Source organism: Sapajus apella, unplaced genomic scaffold (assembly GCF_009761245.1).
Source record: "Sapajus apella isolate SASKATOON/1434 unplaced genomic scaffold, GSC_monkey_1.0 scaffold122, whole genome shotgun sequence".
NCBI classification, from domain to species: Eukaryota; Metazoa; Chordata; class Mammalia; order Primates; family Cebidae; genus Sapajus; species Sapajus apella.
The window spans coordinates 3,769,419-3,791,662 of record NW_022437062.1 but is presented as its reverse complement, the minus strand read 5'-3'; the positions used below and the strand labels follow the sequence as shown (position 1 = coordinate 3,791,662).

Sequence of the window (22,244 nt, the reverse complement as noted above, 5' to 3'; positions counted from 1 at the left end):
TTTCATTCTACAGTTCAGCAAGAAAGAAACTCTAAGGAATAAAACAACCAGCATTAGGAACTTGGCTGAAGGGTGCAGAACTACTTTATTTTTCTAACATATACAGAGAGCTTCTTTCTGCATATAAATGAGTATTTCATACAACTAGACACTTAGACGAACACTCTAAAAAAGGCAGACTCAAAACATCTGACATTTTTCCTGTTTAATTATAGTCTCATATTCTTAAAATATTTAGGAATTTATCTGATTTTTAAAAATACATGAGAAGCATCATTACCAGTCAGCCACAAAATACGACAAAGTAAGACAAGATATCATCCAAGTGTTTACCTTAGTTTAGTTATGCATTACTAGTAAATAAAGCCATCAACTATAATAAGCAACCATAGTAAGAAAACGCTTATCCAGGCCATCAAAAAAGGTCAGTTAGCAGTATTTGTTTTGGAACTCCCTACAGTTTTATCTTATCAATTTGTTTTTCCTTCCCTTTTTTTAGAGCAGCCTCTGCAGTGAAAGTTAAACTAAATCAAGATGGAAACAGAGCAAGGTACTCCCACTACATTATCTGTCTTTGTGCCCCATTAGTATTTTACCTAAGCTCTATAATGCATGAATACATTAAATATAAAGTATTTCTGAGCACATAAAAGAAAATCACTTTGTGAGTTTCTAATTTGTATGTAGACAAAATCAACTGATTAGTAAATAGAGCACCTTCAATATGTCTTTTCATCATACCGATGAACATATTTTTTTCTGGTAATTAAAATATAAGATCATAAACTATCTAATCTATGCCGTAACCAAAAAAAAAAATACATATTTTCATGATCTAAATATCTATTGACTAAACATTCACTCGTTCAAAACAAGTGATTAAATGCTAAAATATCAAACCATTTTATAGTATTTAACCTTTTGCCACCATAATGAAATGCAATGCTGAGTAAATCCAAATAAATTGGCAATTTATGGACTAAAAGAAAGTACAGACATAAAATTGAAAGTATTCTTGACAAAAGGAAGGCTACATGCTGATATATGTTTATAGTTTACTTAAATATTAATATGTGGCTATTTTTTTCCTAATTTGGAGAAAAAAAATCAGAAAATATTCAGATAATGCTTTTCTTAGCTTGGGTAGACAAGTTGACCTCAGCAGAAAATAGCCTAATTATCTCTCTACTATATTTGCTTCTATTCATCAACTGGACATAAGAAAGAGAAATAATACAGACCTATTTAAAATATAAATATGTGAAGTTATATAGTAGTCATATTTTTTCAATCCATTTAAGCAAGTAAGATTTGATAGGCTGGGCGCGGTGGCTCAAGCCTGTAATCCCAGCACTTTGGGAGGCCGAGGCAGGTGGATCATGAGGTCAAGAGATCGAGACCATCCTGGTCAACATGGTGAAACCCCGTCTCTATTAAAAATACAAAAAATTAGCTGGGCTTGGTGGTGCGTGCCTGTAATCCCAGCTACTCAGGAGGCTGAGGCAGGAGAATTGCCTGAACCTAGGAGGCGGAGGTTGTGGTGAGCCGAGATCATGCCATTGCACTCCAACCTGGGTAACATGAGTGAAACTCCATCTCAAAAAAAAAAAAAAAAAAAGATTTGATAGAAAGCAATAGCTATTTCTTATTCCTCCTAATTTGTATATTAGAAATTAGTAGCATATCTTTATATACTAAGAAATAAGTAATTCTGTATTTGCATAAAAATATTTCTTACAAATATTTAGGAAGCCCTAAAAATGGTTGTCTCCAAAAAAATTGGACCTTAAAGGGACAAATTTTTAATGTAGCTAAATTCAACTGATATCAACCAGTATGGCCAGTAACTGCTTTGATTAGATGAGCACCCATTCTGATAGTTAAAATGTTTGAATTGTTTGTTGCTGTGAAACAATTACGGTTTTCTGCATGATGGTCAAAACCCTTTAGCACTTCTGATACCTGGTATGTTGTGGCTTTGGCAGAAGAGCTTAAGCTTGACCCATATGTAGCATAATGTGAAGGGCATTCGCATATCAGTACAAGGTGAGTTAACCATCTTCTTCATCCTGAAATAAGGTATCTGTGGGGATTGCCTCAGGACTCCTTCAGACAACAAAATCTGAGGATGTTCACGTCCCTAATATAAAACGTTGTAGTATTTCCATATAACCTATGCACATCCTCCTGTATGCTTTAAGTCATCTCTAGATTACTCATAGTTCCTAATAGAATGTAAATGCTATGTAAATGCTATGTAAATAGTTATATAACAATTTTTATTTGCATTGTTTTTTACTGTTGTATTTTTATCTTTTGTTGCCTTTTTTTTCCTGGGTATTTTGCAGTTGGTTGAGTCCCCGGATGTGAAATCCACAGATGCAAAGGTCTGCCCATAGCCTGAAGTATATAGTTCAAAGGTATCTTGGCTATTCCTGTGTTACTGACTGAATCATATACATCATTAAAATACTTAAACAATTTAAATACCTTCATTTGAGTAATTGGAAATATACCCTCATGCAACAGAAGCTGAGTGGGTTTCATTCTCTGAGTTAGCAAAACACTTAAGGATTACCACATGGCAAGGAATAAGCCAGAAATGGCCTTTGGACTCTAAGCAGAAAATCATTAAGCAAATCCAAGGTACTATTTGTATGTATGTGCCATGAAAGTATTGATGCTTTATCTAAATAAACACATTTACTGACAGGAGGTAAGAGAGGATAGCTTTCAGCAAGAGATTAATAGGAGGAACCAAAATTATCTCAAAGAGATCAAAAGTATGGATAAAAATCACCACCCAACTCAGCACTCTGACTCCTGATATATGAGTGAAACTTGGATTTGACCTGGATACTGAGGAAGCTATATTGACAAATTCTCTTCCACTTAGCATCAAGTCTGACCTGGCAGAAACTAAAGGAAAGGCTTTGACAGTTCAGGTATTTGAACATGTAAAATTTTCATACGGTGTACAGCACAAACGAAATGAAGGAAGAAATGCATAAACCACTATTTAAAAGGTCTTCATCTTTCCAACCTAATTAGCTAATTTTGAAATGGTACTACTACAAGGAAGGAATAAACCTATCTGCATTTCATCTTTGTGGTATTTGTATAATTCTACAAAGGCTCTTCCGTAAGTTCTTGAACACATTGTCACTTTTCATTTTAAGTGAATGGAATGTTAAAGATGTCATAGAAGAACCTAGAACCACACTCTCTGGAGACACTCCTTTCTTTTGGACATTTAGGATTATTACCCCTAAGTTATTGTAAACATAAAATCTGTCAGCAAGGGAATTCAACTTGAACTGTGCTTTACAGAAGTAAATGCAAATTGAAATATTGCAAGTTGAGTCATGAAGGGAGTTTGCTGTTTACTAAAGTGAGTTGAGTCCTTCTGTAAGATGAATAACTTTCTTGCAAAACAATTAATACTCCCCAATGGACTAATGCTTTTCTGATTTCTTTATGAACCAATCTAGATGTTTACAAAAAGAAAATGCTAAATGAAACATTCTGGTGGATTTATTAATAAGCACTTGGATTTTCTCTTCTGTGTTCTGTTCATTGTCGTATGTCCAGCTTCTTAGGAAAAAGTCTAGGAGAGCAGTATAGCTCAGTAAGTATTTTGTAAGGGAATGAATATTTTTTCAGTGCTTGACCTGAGTCTGAAACATGGAATGTCTCTTTTTTTTTTTTTTTTTTTGGAGACCGAGTCTCACTCTGTTGCCCAGGCTGGAGTGCAGTGGCGCTATCTTGGCTCACTGCAACCACCACCTCCCCAGCTCAAGCAATTTCCCTGCCTCAGCCTCCAGAGTAGCTGGGATTACAGGCACACAGCACCACACCTGGCTAATTTTTTTTGTATTTTTAATAGAGACAGGGTTTCACCATGTTGGCCAGACTGGTCTTGAACTCCTGACCTCAGTCAATTCGCCCGCCTCTGCCTCTCAAAGCGCTGAGATTGCAGGTGCGAACCACCATGCCTGGCAGAATGTCTCATTTAAACTGCACAAGGAAGCAAGGGAAATAATCAGTCTTTACCTTTCAAATTAGTAGTTAGAGCCACCTAGTTGGGAGGATACTAATGACAAGGGGAGGGAAAATTTCTGCATGTTACTGATGTGAAAGCATATATTCTATCAATTTATTTACACTAATGAAAATCTGAATTTTTGTCACGACAAATTCTATTAGCCCGTATTGACTCAGAAAGAAGGGGAAAAAACCTGTAGAAAACCCCATAGAACTTGTCATAATAGTCTAGGCAGAAGTATATGACTGTCATTCCAAGGCAGTAACACTTTCCATAATTTAATACCCTAGCGGATAAACATTTGAATTTAAAGTGTAGATACATTTTGGAAACACTCAACCAACTCAGGAAACACATGTGCTATGGTGTCATCAGGTCACACTTCAGGTGGAGCTCTGGGAAATTTTTTGGAAAATACCGGCAGAAATAGGTTGGAAGGAGAGACACAGAACACATAAATCCATTAGCAATTGCATTTATAGCTCTTTCCATCTGTCATTTTCAAAGCATTTTTCTAATATTAGCTGCTGAAGTTCTAAGTGCACATGGCTCATATCCATTGTCTCATCTCACTTGATAAAGGTACAGAACCAAACGCAGGAAGCACTTGTGACTTATCACTTGTTTGTGATCCACGCAGAATTAAATGCAAAACTTAAGCTTTGGATTCTCAATTTCTTTCCCTATGTTGAAAATCCATGAGGTTAACTACTTCCCAGGAATGGTTGTCTTTTAACACAATCTTCATTCTTATTCTTCACATAGATTAGAGAGAAACTTTGGATATGAAAACATTGCTGATGTTACCCAATCTAATATAATCTATTGTACTGAAGATTTGATTATACCAACGCAAGGCAAGCAAGGCCAACTTATGGATAAAATAATCATGTGATATTGGCAAGATGTGATTAATTATATGAGGTCTACAGTTGCCATGGAAGAATGCAAGACAGTGAATTTCTAAGGTATTTGTTTTAGTTTTGTATAAGATTTAGTAATTTAACTAAATTCATACCTCTCTGTTCCTCCAGAATGTAAGCGATATTATGTCTCCTCATGACCAACACAAGTGGCCTATAGCATTTAACAAAACTGCTTAAAGAAATTAAAAGCTGATAAATGTAGGATTAATATGGAAGTCCTGAATAGTTCCACCATTAGGTCAGTTAATTGCAACTTTAAAATATTTATATCCTTCCCATCAGAACATAAGCTTGTTGAAAAAACTTGCAAGGAGCCATTAGGAAAATTTCATGGAGTAAACTTTTCCCTAACCCAGGCTATAGTTGCGCAAGAGAGTTGGGGATCTAGAAACTTCTGTGGCTAATGTCTGCAACACACTGCGATAATGACCGGGAGACTAACTAATCACTCAAGTGAGAAAAAGCTTTGACAAGTCCAAGAAAAAAGGAGCTCACTGTCATTCATTCTGGGAAATTAAAACAAAAACAAAAACTTATAAAGAAATTCAGGCCATATCTCATGAGGGGAAGAAGAAACTAAAAAAGATTAAGAGACAAAGTGAGCTTATACCCATTAGAATAATATATGCTCAAATCTCTGGAGAAACTCTATTATATCACAATTAATGCAGAAACTGCAATCAAGCCAGGCTAATTTCAATAGATTCCAAGTTTTGAACAGTTCCTAGGCTATCCAAGTGGGAATTTGGCCAGGACGCTGGGGTTAATAATTCATTTTGAGGAGGGCTAATTCTTTGGGAAGCAGCCCACTCTGCAGGAGGAAACATTTGGCCCATGTGAGCAAATTCACTCTTAAAGATCACCATCTATTAGCTCCACAAGACACCCTTTTTAGGGGGAGAAGAGGGAAGTAAGTTCACTTTCTCATACATATACAAATATTTATCATGTTTTCAATAAATATATGTTAATGTCAGAGAAATGGCCCAAGGATACACAATCTTAAAAAATAATTTTACGCCAACTTTTAATTGCCATGATCTTAGTACAGTATCATCAGAAGAGTATTATGGCTAAAAGTAGGGGCTCTGGAATCAGACAGCCCTGGCTTTTAATCTTGGCTCTGCAGATTACTTACTGTGAAATCTTGAAGGAGCTACTGAAATCACCCTAGGACTTGAGTTCTTCATTTATGAAACAGGAAAAATAATGGTACCTACCTCATAGAGTTCTTATGAGGTTTAAATAAGTCGTGTATTAATTGAACAAATAGATACTGACTGCCAGGCATTGGTATAGGAGAGGAAAATTCCTGATCTCATGGAACTTACATTCTGACAAGGAGTGAAGGCACTAAATAAAAAATATAGAATCTGTCTGGGGGTGACAAACTTTATGAAGACAAATAAGGCACTATACAGAGATAGAAAATAACCGGGGAGGCTATTGTTTTATGTCGAGTAGCCAGGGAGAGCATTTTGAGAAGGTGACATTTGAGCATAGACAAGCATAGTCAGAGCCAGCTAGGAGGCAGGATGGCAAGGAGCCCAGAGCCCTACTGCAGAGTGAGAGGGGCTCAGTGGAAGGATGGGGGCTAGACAGGTAGCTGGTGCCAGACCCTCCTGGGCCTGTGGGTCATGTTAAAAGATGTAAGAACTAACACGGTGTCTGGCACATAGTAATTAAGCACATAATAAATAGTAGCTATTTATTTATTCATACTAGGTAAATACAGTCATAAATCAGAACCATTCATTGTTTCCATGGCTCTGTCACATAATGGGAGTTTTCTACATCAATCCTGTCATCCTCACAGAGTGGATATCCTAACACATTTTAAATGCTCATGATACAACTAGTGTTTGTAAATATAAATATTTTGTGATGTGTGGTTATTCAGCATCTTATTTTTCTGTTGAAGGGCCTTAAAGTGATGTTTTCAAAAGGTATTTTGACTGAATAAAGTGAGATAGGATGCAAAAAGAATCTTCAGCTGGGGCATGTGCAGAGGGAAGATGAATTAGGACAGTGTCCTTTGCATTTTCCCCAAGAACGCCAGAATGTAGATATGTCCTTATACTAAGCTGATCTAGAAGAAAATCTTTAACTGATCTTCAAGTCTCTAAATTGACTACAGTTTGGCCCCGGTCACCAACTAGCAAGTACACAAGACACCGAATGGATCATTCACGCCCTTCCCAAAACCTGAATGGTTCCATATCACCAATAACACAGGTTCTTCGCCTGCATTCTAAGGCCTTTCACAATATGGCCCCAAACCATCTTTCCAAATTTATATTCCACTACTCTGCAACACAAATATAAAATCCTAACCAAACCACATTGCCTTCTCTGTCCATTTTATTGGTCTATCATTGCTACCAAAACACCTTCCATCTTGCGGATATTCAAATGCTCACCATTCTTTCTCTCCTCCCCTGTTTCTATACACAAGGAAAGCTATGTTTCCCAGTCCCTCTACACCTCTCCTCCCCATAATTGGGCAGGACCATGCAACTGATCACTAGAAAAATGACTGTGACTGAGGGTGTGCACACTATCTTGGGAGCTGAAGAATTCACTTGCTGCTATTAACTCCCCCAGCCCTCTCTCTTGCTGCTGCAATCATGGAGGTACTTATTAACAGTGAGGTGTTACAAAGTGGATGAAACTTTACATGCTGAGCTTGTATAAGGAGGACAGCAGCCTCAGAGAGAAGCCTGAAGTCACCACTGATCTTATGGGCCCAAGGAACAAACTCATTTTGCATTAAGCCACTGAGGTTTTTGGTGCTATTTGTCCCAGCAGCGTAACAAATCCTATTCTGATTGATATACAGTTCGTCAAGATCAAGCTTCCTTGATCACTACTTTGAAGTGATTCTTCCTTTCTCTGTATTTCTAAAAAAATCATAGGGAGAAAATTTTTTTTACATGCTGGTTAGAAACTTCGTTGTAGGAAGAATCAGCTCTATTGAAAAGGATCTTTGCTAAGCCTGGGGGTTGAAAAATAGGGGTTGAAATAAATCCCCCAGGCCTGTGTTTCTAATGGCAGCCAAGTTTCTTGTCAGAGCAGGAAGCTACTCAACCTGAATTGCTGAGAAGCAGTGTTGAGAGCTGCCTAGGAGAAGAGGTGGAGAGGCGATTAAAGTCAAGAGGTGAGGCCAGGGAGGAGACCGCATAAAGGGAGTTTTTCAAGTGATACATGTGGTATGTGATGTGACACTTCCCCTTGACACTAAAAGTCTTCAGTAAAACTATAGAATTCACAAAATCCTTGATATGACTGTATTTCTTAAAACGAAGCTGATGAAGGGGCTGAATTTTGCATCAAGTCTATGTTGGTTTAAAAGCGATTCACTTGTGCAGTCAAAGGAATCAGCTGGTATCTGGGTCACACTTCATTTATATTATTCATGTAGGAGAGATAGGCATTATAGTTCTTGCATTATAGAAACCGGGGGTAAGACAGTAAGGTTCTCAATAAAATGAACCATATTTCACGCGAGTCTTTATTTTGCATGTGCCTAGCTCAGAACTTTATAGCGGAAAATCTCAGTAGAAACGTGTCTACTGAAGAGACGATTGCTGCGGGTCAAAACCAGTCCTCCTCACTTCGCTTTCTCATATTGAAATGTAAACCAGCCATCATTTAGTGCTAGTTTATTTTGATTTTTTGTTAAAGGCATTTAAAGAATATTTTATGACATTTCAGTCATGTTTCCTTGTTAGGTGGCAGCAAATATTTTAAGCCTTCATCAGCCACAACCTTGCTAATGAGACTTCCTTGTATTTCTTCTCCTAGTCTGCACCCTTAACTGCATTTAATTATCTGAATTTTCTCAGGATGAAGAAAAAGAGCTCCCATAAAGGGTGAGAATTGAGAGGAAATGTAGATAAAAATGAATTTCACTATCTCACTTCCAGTTTATCTACTCTGTCATCGACAGTAAAGTCCTGTTTTTGTCTCTTCAGAAAACCACATGACATTTGAGAATCTTCTCCTCTACTGCACAAATTTCAAAACCATCTGGAACACCTTCCTTCCTTCCTTCTCTCCACCTCCCTATTCGTCCATCCTTTTCTTCAAACACGAAAGTGTGTTTTCCTTATTTGGCTCGCTCTTCCTATGTTTTGGAGCTCTTACATTTTATCTTAATTCTTTAGTTACTTGAAGGTATTGTTTATATGAAAACAAGCTTAGGCATACATGGGGCAAATTGAGATAAATAATATTTACAGATAAATCCTCTGTGGTGTATATGAAAATTGAGAATCAACTTTTCTGACTTCTAATTTCAAATATTAATGAGAAGTACAAGGGCAAAGATCAAACCAGTATAGGTACACAGGAGGAAGCACTAATACAATACATACAAAACTATTTTAAAATTAGTATGTTCACTTTTTCAATCAAGAAGACTCATGTGTGCTCCTTGTTAGCAAATTAAACTCACAATTATAATCTTTGAAGATCTTCCCATAATGAAAAAAAATAAATTTCAGCTCTTCATAACTTAAGACTTGAGAACAATGTCTTTTTGACCTTTTTTATCTTTGCAAAAAAGTACAGATATAAGAAAACTATACAGGGCCCTTGTCTTCAAATATTTAATACTTCATTTACTTGTTACAGCTGAAGAATTCTGGATTATTGACACTGACTCCGTAAATAACCTCGCTATGCAGCCAGTCACGTTTACAAAGATTGAATCCCTGGTTAAATTCTTCAAGTATAATATAGTTTTGTTTAAAACTGCAAACATTTATGTGTGTGTGTGTGTGTGTGTGTGTGTTATGCACACTCACACATACTCAGCAAGAAATTAAAGCGTGCCCGTATTTAAAAAATCTCCCTGCAGGAAATCAGAGAGTGCCCATGATTTGAAAATCTGGATTTCAACACTATCCTTTGCTATACAAATTAGTGGAAGTGTCCACATTACTGTCCCCAGCACAGCACAAGGAAAGTGATTCCCCTCCAAGACAAGGGGTTTCTGACACGTGTCTTTATTGCCCCATCATAAATTCATAAAGGGATGTCCGCTGTAACCAGTTGGCAAGTTCACTGCATAAACATCAACACCAACTTAATGACTGTGTACACATCGTAAACTAGAGAATCTTTATACAAAGAAATCAGATAAATCAAACATGAGTTGAGGCTAAGGAGAAAGCAATTAAAGCTTCAGGTTAAGGTGGCTGTGGGAGGGCACTGTGTCACGTTAGAGCAGAGAATAGAATATGCGTTAATGCAACTACAGTATGTGTAATTAAAAATTAGTAATATAAAATGTGTTTAAAGCAACATCTCATCAACAGATAAATAAGAAACATTCAGAAGTTTTAATTTTCTCACTGTATGTGTTCAAAAAACAGACAAAAAAAACCTCTGAAATTTCCTAAGGGGTTGATAAAAATAAAATGGGTGGTGGGGTGGGGGGAATGTAAAGTTGATTTACTTGCCTCTGGCTAGTAACAGGAAAAATGAATAATCAGAACATAAAAACTTGTTTGGCCATATTTCATCTCCAATGTTTTGTTGCCAACCCATTTCATTCTAGTACCTCGAAGGCTGGTATAAAGCACCTTTAAGGCACACTGTTTTCTGAGCAATTATTTACAGCCAATCTCTAAGAAATGCTTAAGCATCACCTGGTAACACAAATTTTAAAATTATATTTAAAACACCCAAGGAGGTTTTTGCTGAACAAAAATTAGATTGCCTATATGCCAAAGCTCCTCATCAGCTGAAAGCTGGAAGCTAAATTTGGCCGTAAGAAACTGGCTTGGAACTTCGGAAGTTCTGGGGCCAAATTCAGCCCTGTATTACTTGTATGCCTTGTTACAGAGAAAAAAAATAGGGCTGTTCCAGTGATAGCAAGTGTTCCATTTATTCATCTCAAAAGCAATAAGATCCTAGAATGGAGCCTTCATAACACAAAATGCTTTTAAGTTCTCCCTGAGGGGAACACAATATACACAATTTATGTAAAAAGAAGAAAAATGAAAGCTAAGTATTTCAGTTAAGGGTCAGAAATCAATATTTCTTTAACAGCCTAAGCAACATGCATTACTCTTAATACAAATACTTCAGAGACTTTACATTCTTCATAAAGGGGGATTTTCACATAATTGGGGTTGAAAGTGACAGAATATGCTCTCCCAACTTAGCTTCTATTGCTACAAAATGAAAAAGAATATATTTGGACAGCATTTCACTGATCCCTGTCATCCTCGGTTAAAACTTTTAACCTAAATGTCCAAATGTGGAGCAACAGGTAACTAAATTTTAATACATCTCAATGGGATCTGATAAAGACATTCCAATATCAATATGAGGACAATATAGAAACAGAAACTATGAATGTAAAACCAAAAAAAGAACCTGAGAAAATGAGAATATGGCATTTTTCAGGTGGCAATATTTTGTTATGGTGTTGTTATGCTGTCAACAAAAAGTTTTAAAAAAGAAAAACTTCTGTTTCAGTAGAACAAAAGTAGGTTATGATAAGATGTAGTAGGAAGAGAATAGGCCTGAAGGTAAAGTGTCACTAAAAAGACAGAGTTTTAAAAAACAAACACCCTGATGAGTTGGTGAGCATTAATATTAGTCCTCCTGTGTTCTCCAAAATGGAGCCAGAGTGATCACTGCAGAGGACCCATGTCATCTTGTCACTCTACTGCTTGGCATGCTTCCATTATTTTCAGGCTGAAGACAAAAATGTTTATCACGGCCTTCAAGGTACCAGATGATCTGGGTGGATGCCTCCAGAGTCATTCTGCACCTTTATCAATATTGTTTTCTCTCCTTCATCTACATTGTCCCTTTCGTTTTCATACCTTGACCATGCTTCCTCTTGCCACAGGACCTTTGCACATGCTGTTCCTGGCTTTTTCCCTTGTACCCCATCTCACAGCTCCCAGAGCCCATATCCTCCTGCTTCAGATCTCAAGTTAGTCAATGCTGACCTTTCCAATCAAGTCAATTCTGTCTTACTGCAATCTCTCAAAGGTCTCTAGACTATTTTGTGGGGGCACTTACCCCAGGTGTCCTTTTACCAGGCTGTAAGCACCACAAGAGCAGCAGCTGCGTTATTCTTTTTAACCATCACTGTATCTCCAATTCCTAGCACTGGAGGTGGTTCATACAGAAAGTACCTGATAAATATTTGTGGAATGAATGAGTGAGTGAATCAGCCTCAAGGTGGAATTAAGTTTCTTAAAAAAGCCCACAGAAACAACCTTGTCACTTCTAAGCAGCTTGAAATTAAATAATAACTCAGATGCTATAACAATACTGGCACTACTCAATGGATAGGATTGAATTATCCAGTCACGGTTGGTGAGGCCCAGCTGCAAAAATGGGAAAGGATCATCAAACAGTACTTGTACTATCCACAAGATCCTGAATACATGCCACAGGAGCAAACGTGCTAGATCTTTTGCTTGTGCATGGCTGTCTTCGTTAGCCACACTGACTCAGTTCAACTTCTTCAAAAAAAAAACCAACACCACTTAGAAGGATATTATCTACTTGCTAAGTTTTTAAATAAAGAAGCATATTCTCTTTCCTCCACATTTGGAATAAGTAACCAAATAGTGGTCACCCCTAACGAGCTGTGCTTTTGTGATAGCAACTTTTTTTTTTTTTTTTTTTTGAGATGTAGTCCCACTCTGTTGCTGAGGCTGGAGTGCGGTGGTGCGATCTTGGCTCACTGCAAACTCTGCCTCCCGGGTTCAAGCGATTCTCCTGCCTCAGCTCCCAGAGTAGCTTGGATTACAGGTGCCCACCACCATGCCCAGCTATTTTTTGTGTTTTTAGTAGAGACAAGGTTTCACCATGTTGGCTGGGCTAGTCTCGAACTCCTGACCTCAAGTCATCAGCCCGCCTCAGCCTCCCAAAGTGCTGGGGTTACAGGTGTGAGCCATGGCGCCCGGCCAATAGAAACTATTTTTAAAAATTCATCTATGAGTCTCATGCCTTTTAAAAGTTTGGCGGTTTTTTTTTTTTTTTTCCTGTTTCTTCCTTTTTTCAATAGTGTATTCTGATATGATTCAAAGGAAAACCAGGGACCAACATTTCTTCTGGTTTCCAAATGACCTTAATTTTACTACAGCTTAAGATTGAAGTGTATGACAAATTCTTTTCTTCTAAAGCATAATTTAGAAGACTCAGTTGTGACAATCCTTAGAGATACCTTTTTCTGTGCATGAAAAGCAGCGAAGCAATTCTTTGACTCCTGATTTTGAAACCAATTTCCCATATCAAAAGTCTACAAATCTGTTGAAACTGCCTCTATTGCTTAGGACTAAGAAACAATTTCTTTGTGTGGGCTGACTGAACAACTATCTTTTAAATCTCTTACATATGCACTAGAATTAGTCTGTGTTTTCACATATACCTTTTACTTGTCGATGTACAGCTGTGGAAGAAAGACTAAGCTTCAGTTTCCACTTGGCCATCGGAAACTAAAGTCACTTAATCTCTCTAAGCCTCAGTTTGCTAATCTATAAAATAGGACAACAATACCTGCTTTACAGGTATTTGGGAGGATTAAGAAAATGATAGAATCACACTTGATAAGCTGTAGAGCATTTACAGACAGAAAACATAATCAAGCTTCCACTTAGCTTGAGGATTCCGACACAGCTTTGCAGAGTAGCCAGTCACCAATGAACTCTTCTACCTCTGATGTGGTACCCGCACACCGCTTGCCCCAGCAGCAAGACCTTTGTTTCAAAATGTTTCACTAGCGAACAGTTAAAAGCTGTTCTTTGGTTAAGCACACTGACTCTTATTTGGCTACTGCTGCCTCTTTAAAACTTAGATCTTAGTTTCTTCAAATGGGGAAAAGAAGAGTAGGCATAAAACTGTAGAATAAAGAGCCTGGAACTTAGTAGGTATTAGAAAACATAGTTTAAAAAAGAAAACATGAGTGAATAAACTCATAGCATTTATCTATTTTAAATTATCCAAGTGCCATGTGAAAAACAATCCGTAATTAGAAGAATCAGGTTTGGTGCTTTGCACATCATAAGCGTTGAAAACACAAAGAGGATGACTAGAGTAATCATGTTCATATAAGAAGTTAAAACATTAACACTAAAAAACTGTTAACTGTACTTTTAACTAAAAAAAACCCCAAAAACTAATGACATTATTTTCCTCTCATTTAAAAAACACGAATATTCCACTTGGAATGTTTGTGACATATACAAATCCACTGATTTCCAAAATTAACCTTATGATATTTAAAGATGATATATGCCTTGTTGTCTATGGATGCCTGCCAGAACTTGTACTTACATATTTCTAAACACTTAATTCAGCAATATTTCACATCAATTTCCCCCTCATTTTTCTAGCTATCATGCCCTGTGAGCAGTTCCTATTTTTGACCTGGAAAACTCTCAATAGAAATCAGTCACAGTTCTGTTTCCTAGAAATTTGAAGAGTGTCACCAAAGTTTCAGGTACAGATAAATTCTTGTCTATCTTGTATTGTGAAATACAAGCTCTTAGTTATTTCAGAAAATTTTATGTCAGGGCTGATATTGAATCTACAATTTTGTGTTTTAAAACACCAAACATCACAGTGAAATTAAAAAATGAATTTCAGAATTCTGAGTGTTCATATTTCAAGCTCCTACATATTTCCTTTATTTTTTCTTTCCATCAAGCCATATAAATTGACCTCAGTAAGACCAATAAATTCACCAAATTCATTTGTAGTATTTTTGTTCACACTATAAAAATCAAATTGTTCATATTACAAAATTCAAATCACTTGATGTTTATCAATATTTCAATGATTTTCCATATTCTCCCAAATTCTGAAATTGACAGCTTATGACATACCATATTAACATTTACATATGAAAAGCAGAAGCAAAAAAAGCAATTTTCCTAAAAGAAGGCATTTAATCACATTGAAATAGGATCTTATCTTACAGGACTGCCCCTCACTCCGCCCCTCACCCTACCTTATACTTTCTGGATGTTTAAGCTTGTGGCTTTGATTTACATGGGTTAACATCCTCTGTAATTTAAATCCAGGATCAGATGGACATGGCATGAGGAACCAGCCAGTGTGAGGCACCAGGTCCTACTGTTAAATCTGCATGCCATGTTCAGTCGAGAACAAAACACTTTTTTTCTAGTCTCTGCCTTCTCTGGGGTTTTGGGGTGAGAAAATAATTGAGTGTAGGATAGACACACCCATCAGAATTGTTCCTGAAACCCTTTGCATTTCAATCAGTGCAAAAATGCTTTTTAAATATTCCTGCTAACACGTGCCCAAGAGAGAAGAGTCGGTCTCATATTTTCCCAAAGATCAAAATATCAAGAGATGGGAAACTCTCCATAGAAAACCTTATTATCAAGGCTAAAGCAAGCACCTGGGGAATTAATAGCTGACATACCTCATTTTAAACATCTACCATATGTTCTTGGGAAATATAGCCATGTTACTTATCACTTTCTGTTTTCCTTTCACTGGTTTATGTTTTGCCTTGAATAAAAACTGCATGAAAACGTAGTCTTACGTTACCAGGTATGCATCTCCTCCATGGAATAGCTCAATAACATTTTTAGTGTTTTATTTATGCAAGCAAAAACGCTCCTCAAATCAGTGCAGGCTGAACTGCTTGAAGAATGCTTTCTGAATTCCAGAATACTGAAGTTTTTTCCAACATCACTCAGGTGCAGATACTTCCCAAAGGCCTGTGACTGCCTTTTCCCCTTCTTGGTTTTTAAATCACCTATCTGTGTTTCAGTTTTGTTTAAATTTATTCACAGTGGAATCGTGAAACTTAAGGCAAGGTGGTAGGTTTACAAAAAATAACAGTTCTGTGAATATACTGAACGTCTACCGTGTGCTGAAAGTGTTCCACACATACACCTGCATCTACATTTTCCCCTTCTTGACAACAGTCTGAGAAGGTAAGTTATGTACTTAGGTCACATGGCTAGTGAGTGGTGGAGCTGGGAACCTAATCAGGTTTTTGTTTTTGTTTTTACTTCCAACTGTTTGTTGCTTTGGCTGGCACACAATAGACGATGTTCATGTGCACAGCCATCCCCAGGCTGAGTCCAAGGTGAGATGACATTAAGAAAGCAAATGCGCAGGCAGGAGGAATAAGTTCAAGAGATCTGCTACACAACATGGTGACTACAGTCAATAACGATGTATTGTATACTTGAAAACTGCTGAGAGTAAATTTTAAGAATTATCACCACAATAAAAATGAAGTACGTGAGGGAATGCATATGTTAATTAGTGTGTTTAGCCATTCCACAATGTATATGTATTTCAAACATCATGATGTATGCTGTAGATATATACAATTTTCATTTGTCAATTACAAAATACACAACTTTTTAAAAAGTTTCTACTAAGACAATATAAAGGAAAATTAAAAGGAAAAGACAAGTAATTATAAACAGATTTTTTAAAATAGAAAGCAAATGTGAATGTAAGTGAGTAAGAGTGGCTTCTTCTGGGCAGAACTATATCCATATGTATATTATATAATTATAATATGTATACACATACATATCTATCATTGGAAACATCAGTTCTTAAATACGATGACACACCACAACCGACAGAGACTGAGGGTGCTATCTCTGTGCCCAGGAACCTGGACAGATAGCAGATCTAAGGGTTGACACTGAATTGCTTATAAATTTGCTGTAAAAAATTAACAGATTAACAGAAAATGATCATTTTTGTTTGCTTTCTAATGCGATCAGTGGAGACATGCAATTCAATTCAATATCTACTGTCCACCAACTATGGGCATGGACCGGAAAGAGAAGTAAAACACAATCCCTGCCTTCCACAACTTAAAAACTCAAATAAGGCAGGTGTGAGAAGTATATACATAACAATTCAATAATATAATTTTAGAATGAAAATTCAGTTGAGGAAAAACACACTTTTTAAGAATGTTTTATATAGTTACTCAAAACCAGCCTTCTCATGGCATCAATATTAAAGAAAGGAATTTAAATCAAATCCATGAAATACATAGCAACAAATGAAACACACTGAAACACAAACTTAAAAAAAAGTCTTGCTGATGGGAAGGAATGGGGAAGTAAGGTAGCAAAGTGTTGAATAGCATAGTTTTTAACATCAAAGAGAATCAAGTTCAAGCTCCCAATTGAATTTACTATTCATGTGATCTTGGGTAAGTCCAGGGATCATCATCTACTAGAAAGAATAATGCTTCCTACATCATACAGTTGTCATATTAAAGAAGATAATGCTTGTAGTAAAGTATTTAATAGCAAAGTGCCTAACACACAGTTAACTAATAATATTAATAAATATCAGTAAATATTAACTTAGCCACACAAGGTCCAATGTGTTAGTTACTACAATAGCTGATACAGAAAGCAGGAGCCTTTTATTTACAGAACTCCCTATCTCTAATTCCTAAAGATAAAACTTAGGAAAGCCTGGTTGATCTTTATCTTCTTGAGTGATTTGAACAATAAAAGCTGTAGTGATCACAGGCCACCACACAGTGAAGGACATTCAGCATCGAAAGTCTAACTAGAGGAAAGCGCAGGCAAACAACCTGAATTCCAGTCCATTGACTGTTTGCTGAGCAACTACTATATACAAAATCTCTTGCTTAGGATCTAAAATTACCCAAATTGAAAAATTTCCTTGCTAGCCCTCTAGAAAGGCACATGATCTACAAGTACATAACTTTAACATATGACAAGTTTTGATAAGCAGTTATCTTCTGCTGAAACCATAGATTCAATGTACATCTTCTGTATTTGCTAAGATAAAACATCATAAAGAAAAATTTCTTAACAATCCATGTTTCTTCTCAACAATACAAATGTGTTTCTGGTCTTCAGCCCAATTAATTTCCTTGGCATTTACAACAACAGCAACAATAACAATAAGGATTAACCTTTTGTTAAGTGCACAGTATGTGCCAGAGAGTGTGTGTTAGGTGATTTACATTTTTGCTAATCCTCAGAGCAATTTACAGATGCAGAATCCGAGATGTTAAATGACCTGCCTGAGGTAACACTGTCAGTAGTAGCAGAATCCAGATGAATTGAATCCAGGCCAGTCTGGCTCCAGGATCTGTGCTCTTATCACTGCACCACACTGGCATTGGTGCTACAGGCACTGAAGTGTGCCTGTTATTGTATTCTTGCTTCTTACATGGATTATTTTATTTTAAAATGCTAAGAAAATGTACTAATTACTCAAATAATGCAGGTTTATTGTAGTAAAGTTAGGAAAGACAGAAGAGCAAAGAAAACAAATTAAGTCTCAAATAATGTACCACCCAGAAAGGGCACAGCTAGTATTTTATACCTTTGCCTCCCAAAACTACTTTTTTCCTTACTTATTTGAATTTATTATTTTTTTAACAAAAAAGGGGCTTATACTGCATATACTCATTTCTAACTTGCTTCTTAAAAAGTTTATCAACATTTTTCCATATCAATAAATATACGTCTCTATTACATTTTGTTGGCTGTGTAATATTCCACAATGCAGATACATCATGATTTGTCAAATTTGTTTCCAATTGCTAGACTGACTGCTTTCAATGTTATGGCTCAAATTAACATTATAACATCTATGTATATCTTTGCTTATTAGATCACTCACTTTTAAGAAAATTACTGGAGGTAAAAAAAAGGGCCAAAATATGCATTTTTAAAAGACTTAATTCTCTGGAAAGGCTACACAAATTGAGATTTCTTCTGAAAATCTGAAACCTGAAATGCTCCACAATTTGAAACTTTTTGAGTACTGACATGACACTACAAATGAAAAAATTCAACAACTGATTTTATGTGACAAGTTTCAGTCAAAACTTTGTTTTATGCATACAATTATTTAAAACATTGTATAAAATCACCTTCAGGATATTTGCATAAGGTGTCTATAAAACACAAATAAATTTCATGTTTAGATTTGGGTCCCATCCCCAATAATACATAGATTATGTATATGCAAATATTCCAAATCTGAAAATTTTGAAATCCTAAGCACTTTTGGTCCCAAGCATTTCAGATAAGGGATATCTGGTGCGTTGGTGTTTGCCAATATGATAGGTGAAAACTGACATTTTAGTTTTTATTTCCTTAAGTACTAGTATGGATAAACTTTTTTTTTTCACAGTTACTGATCACTTTCATTTTTTACTAATGAATTACTTAGTGGAGTCATATCAGGTGCATGTTTAATTTGATTGCATACACTCAGCAACATAATAACCTATATGTAATTAAAATTACATTTTGCATATATTCTCTTTATTATATATAGTCTGTTACATTTTACATTTATAAATGTATATTACTGTAAGGATTATGTATAAAAACCCCCATACAATATAGATATCATTAGAAATTTGGGAGATTTTTCCTTAACTTTGAAAATTCTCTATTTTTTCATTTTATACTCTATTTCAGAATATTTATGAAAAGGATGTGCCTCATTACATTTTGCAAAAAGATGGGCCCAATTCAGTTTTGGGGTACCTTTTTCTAACTTATTTGTAAGTGTTTTACATAACAAAAATATTAACCCCTACTTAGCTACATGTTTATTGTGAATAATTCCCCTCAGTTTGTCATTTGTATTTTAACATTGTTTATGATATTTCTTGTCCTATAAAAAATTTAACTTTTTAATATTATATATATCTAACTGTGTTTTTCAACCATAATGATCACACTCTGAAAGACTTCTGTATTAGTTCATTTTCATGTTGCTGATAAAGACATACCCTAGACTAGGCAATTTAGAAAAGAGTTACAGTTCTACATGCTGAGGAGGCCTCAAAATCATGGCATAAGGCAAGGAGGAACAAGTCACATCTTACGTGGATGGCAGCAGGCAAAGTAAGCTTGTGCAGGAAAACTCACCATTATAATAAACATCAGATCATGTGAGACTTCCTACCAGAGATGAGCATGGGAAAGAGCTGCCCCCATGATTCCATTACCTCCCACCGGGTCCCTCCCACAACATGTGGGAATTCCAGATGAGATGTGGGTGGGGACACAGCCAAACCATATCAATTTCTTTAACTTAAAATTCCATAACTAATATATTCTACCAGTTTTGTCCTTTTATTTCTTATAGTAAAATTTTTAATTCATTAGGAGTCAAATGACATAATCCCTTCTGTTTTCTCCCATTTGAAACGCCATCTTTATTTTCAAATAAATTCTTGTGTAAACTTTGGTATGTTTCTATACTGTCTCCTCTGTTCCACCGACAGGCACCTTCATTTCAGTGTCAGTTTAAAGCTATCTTTTTTTTTTTGAGACGGAGATTCGCTCTTGTTGCCTCCTCAGGCTGGGTTGCAATGGCACGATCTCGGCTCACTGCAACCTCTGCCTCCTGGGTTCAAGCGATTCTCCTGCCTCAGCCTCCTGAGTACTGGGAATACAGGCATGTGCCACCATGCCCGGCTAATTTTGTATTTTTAGCAGAGACGAGGTTTCTCCATGTTGGTCAGGCGGGTCTCCAACTCCTGACTTCAGGCCTGCCAAAGTGCTGGAATTATGTGTGAGCCACTGCACCCAGCAAAGCTATCTTAATTACCATAGCTTTATAATATGTATTAATTAAAGTAGGACAAATATCTCACCTTTACTGCTCTTTTAAAAATATTAGGCTATATTACACATTTATTCTTCAAAATAAAACTTAGAATAATTTTTGTCAGGCTTCTCCTGAACACTTCTTTTAAGATTCTGATGTGTAGATTGAGAGAAACTGTTATGTTTACAATACATCCCTCCATTTTTTTCAAGTTTTCTTTTATGTTCCACAATTTCATTTGCCATTTCCTTCAAATAGGAAATGAACATTGCCTTTTAAAACTGTTGTTCGATATTATACATTTTGTTGCGCTTTTATCTTTTTATTACATTATTTTATTGCTGATAAAAGCTATTGATATTTGCATATTGATTTTTTGTAACCTAATGAACTCATTGTTTTGAGTAGTTTTTTATTTGATTCTTTTTATTTCGTTTTGCTCTTTTGTTCAGGTAAGCAATTATACCATTTACTAGTTATTTTATTTTTTTCTCCTTTCTGGTACTTTTGCTTCCATTTTATTTCTTTTTGTTTTTTTCCTCTCCTTCATTGACTAGAATTTCCAGATAAACTTTGAGAAAAGCTGAGAAACTTTTGCTCCTTATTTATAGTGAGACTAGGGGTTCCTTATCCGATATGATACTAGGTATTATTTAAAGTGAACAGTGTGAGGTTTTGATATGTGTGAGGGTGCGTGTGGACGTGCATGTGCATGTGTGGAGAGAACATTTAAGATCTCTGTGATGGTTAATTCTATGTGTCAACTTGACTGGATTAAGGAATGCCCAGATTGCTGGTAAAGCATTATTTCTGGGTATGGTTGTGAGGGTAGACATTAGCATTTGAGTAAGTCAACTGAATAAAGGAAATCTACCCTCACCAATGTGAGTTGTCATCATCCCATCCGTTGAGGGCCCCTACAGGACGAAAAGGCAGAAAATGGGTAAATTCTCTATTGTTGAGCTGGGACATCATTTTCTCCTGACCTTGTAAATCAGAACACCTGATTCTTGGACCTTCAAGCTCCAATGCTTACACAAATCCCCCATAACCTCCAAGTTCCAGTTCTCAGGCCTTACGTGTTGAACTAGGAGTTACACCATTGGTTCCCCTGGTTCTTGGACCTTTGGAATTGAACTGAATTATACCACCACATTCCTGTTTCTCCAACTTGCAGATGGGATATCATGGGGCTTCTCAGCCTCTATAAATGCATGAGCCAATTCACCCAATAAATCTCGTCATAGGTATATATGAGTTAGGCAATTATACCACTTACTAGTTATTTTAATTATATATATATGTATATCTATCCTATTGGTTCTGTTTCTCTGGAGAATCCTGCCTAGTACATACTCTCTCGGTGAATTTCAAGTATACAATACAGGATTACTAACTATAGTCACCATGCTGTACATTAGATCTCCAAACTTACTCATTCAGCATAACTAAAACATTGTACCCCATTTCTCCTATACACCAGCCCATGGCAACCTCTAATCTACTCTCTGCTTCTAGGAGTTTAACTATGTTAGTATCCAAATATGAGGTCATGCAGTATTTGTTTTTCTATACTTGGCTTATTTCACCCAGCATAATGTCTTCCAGCTTTTTCCATGTTGTCACAAATGACAAGATTTTCTTATTTAGGGCTGATTAATATACACATT

At 36.2% G+C, this 22,244-nt stretch overlaps 1 protein-coding gene across 9 annotated transcripts in view; it reads right to left on the bottom strand.

Moving 5' to 3' along the window:
• MEIS2 (Meis homeobox 2) overlaps nt 1-22,244 on the bottom strand; it is a 210,978-nt gene that overhangs the window by 70,596 nt on the left and 118,138 nt on the right. The window lies entirely within an intron of this gene.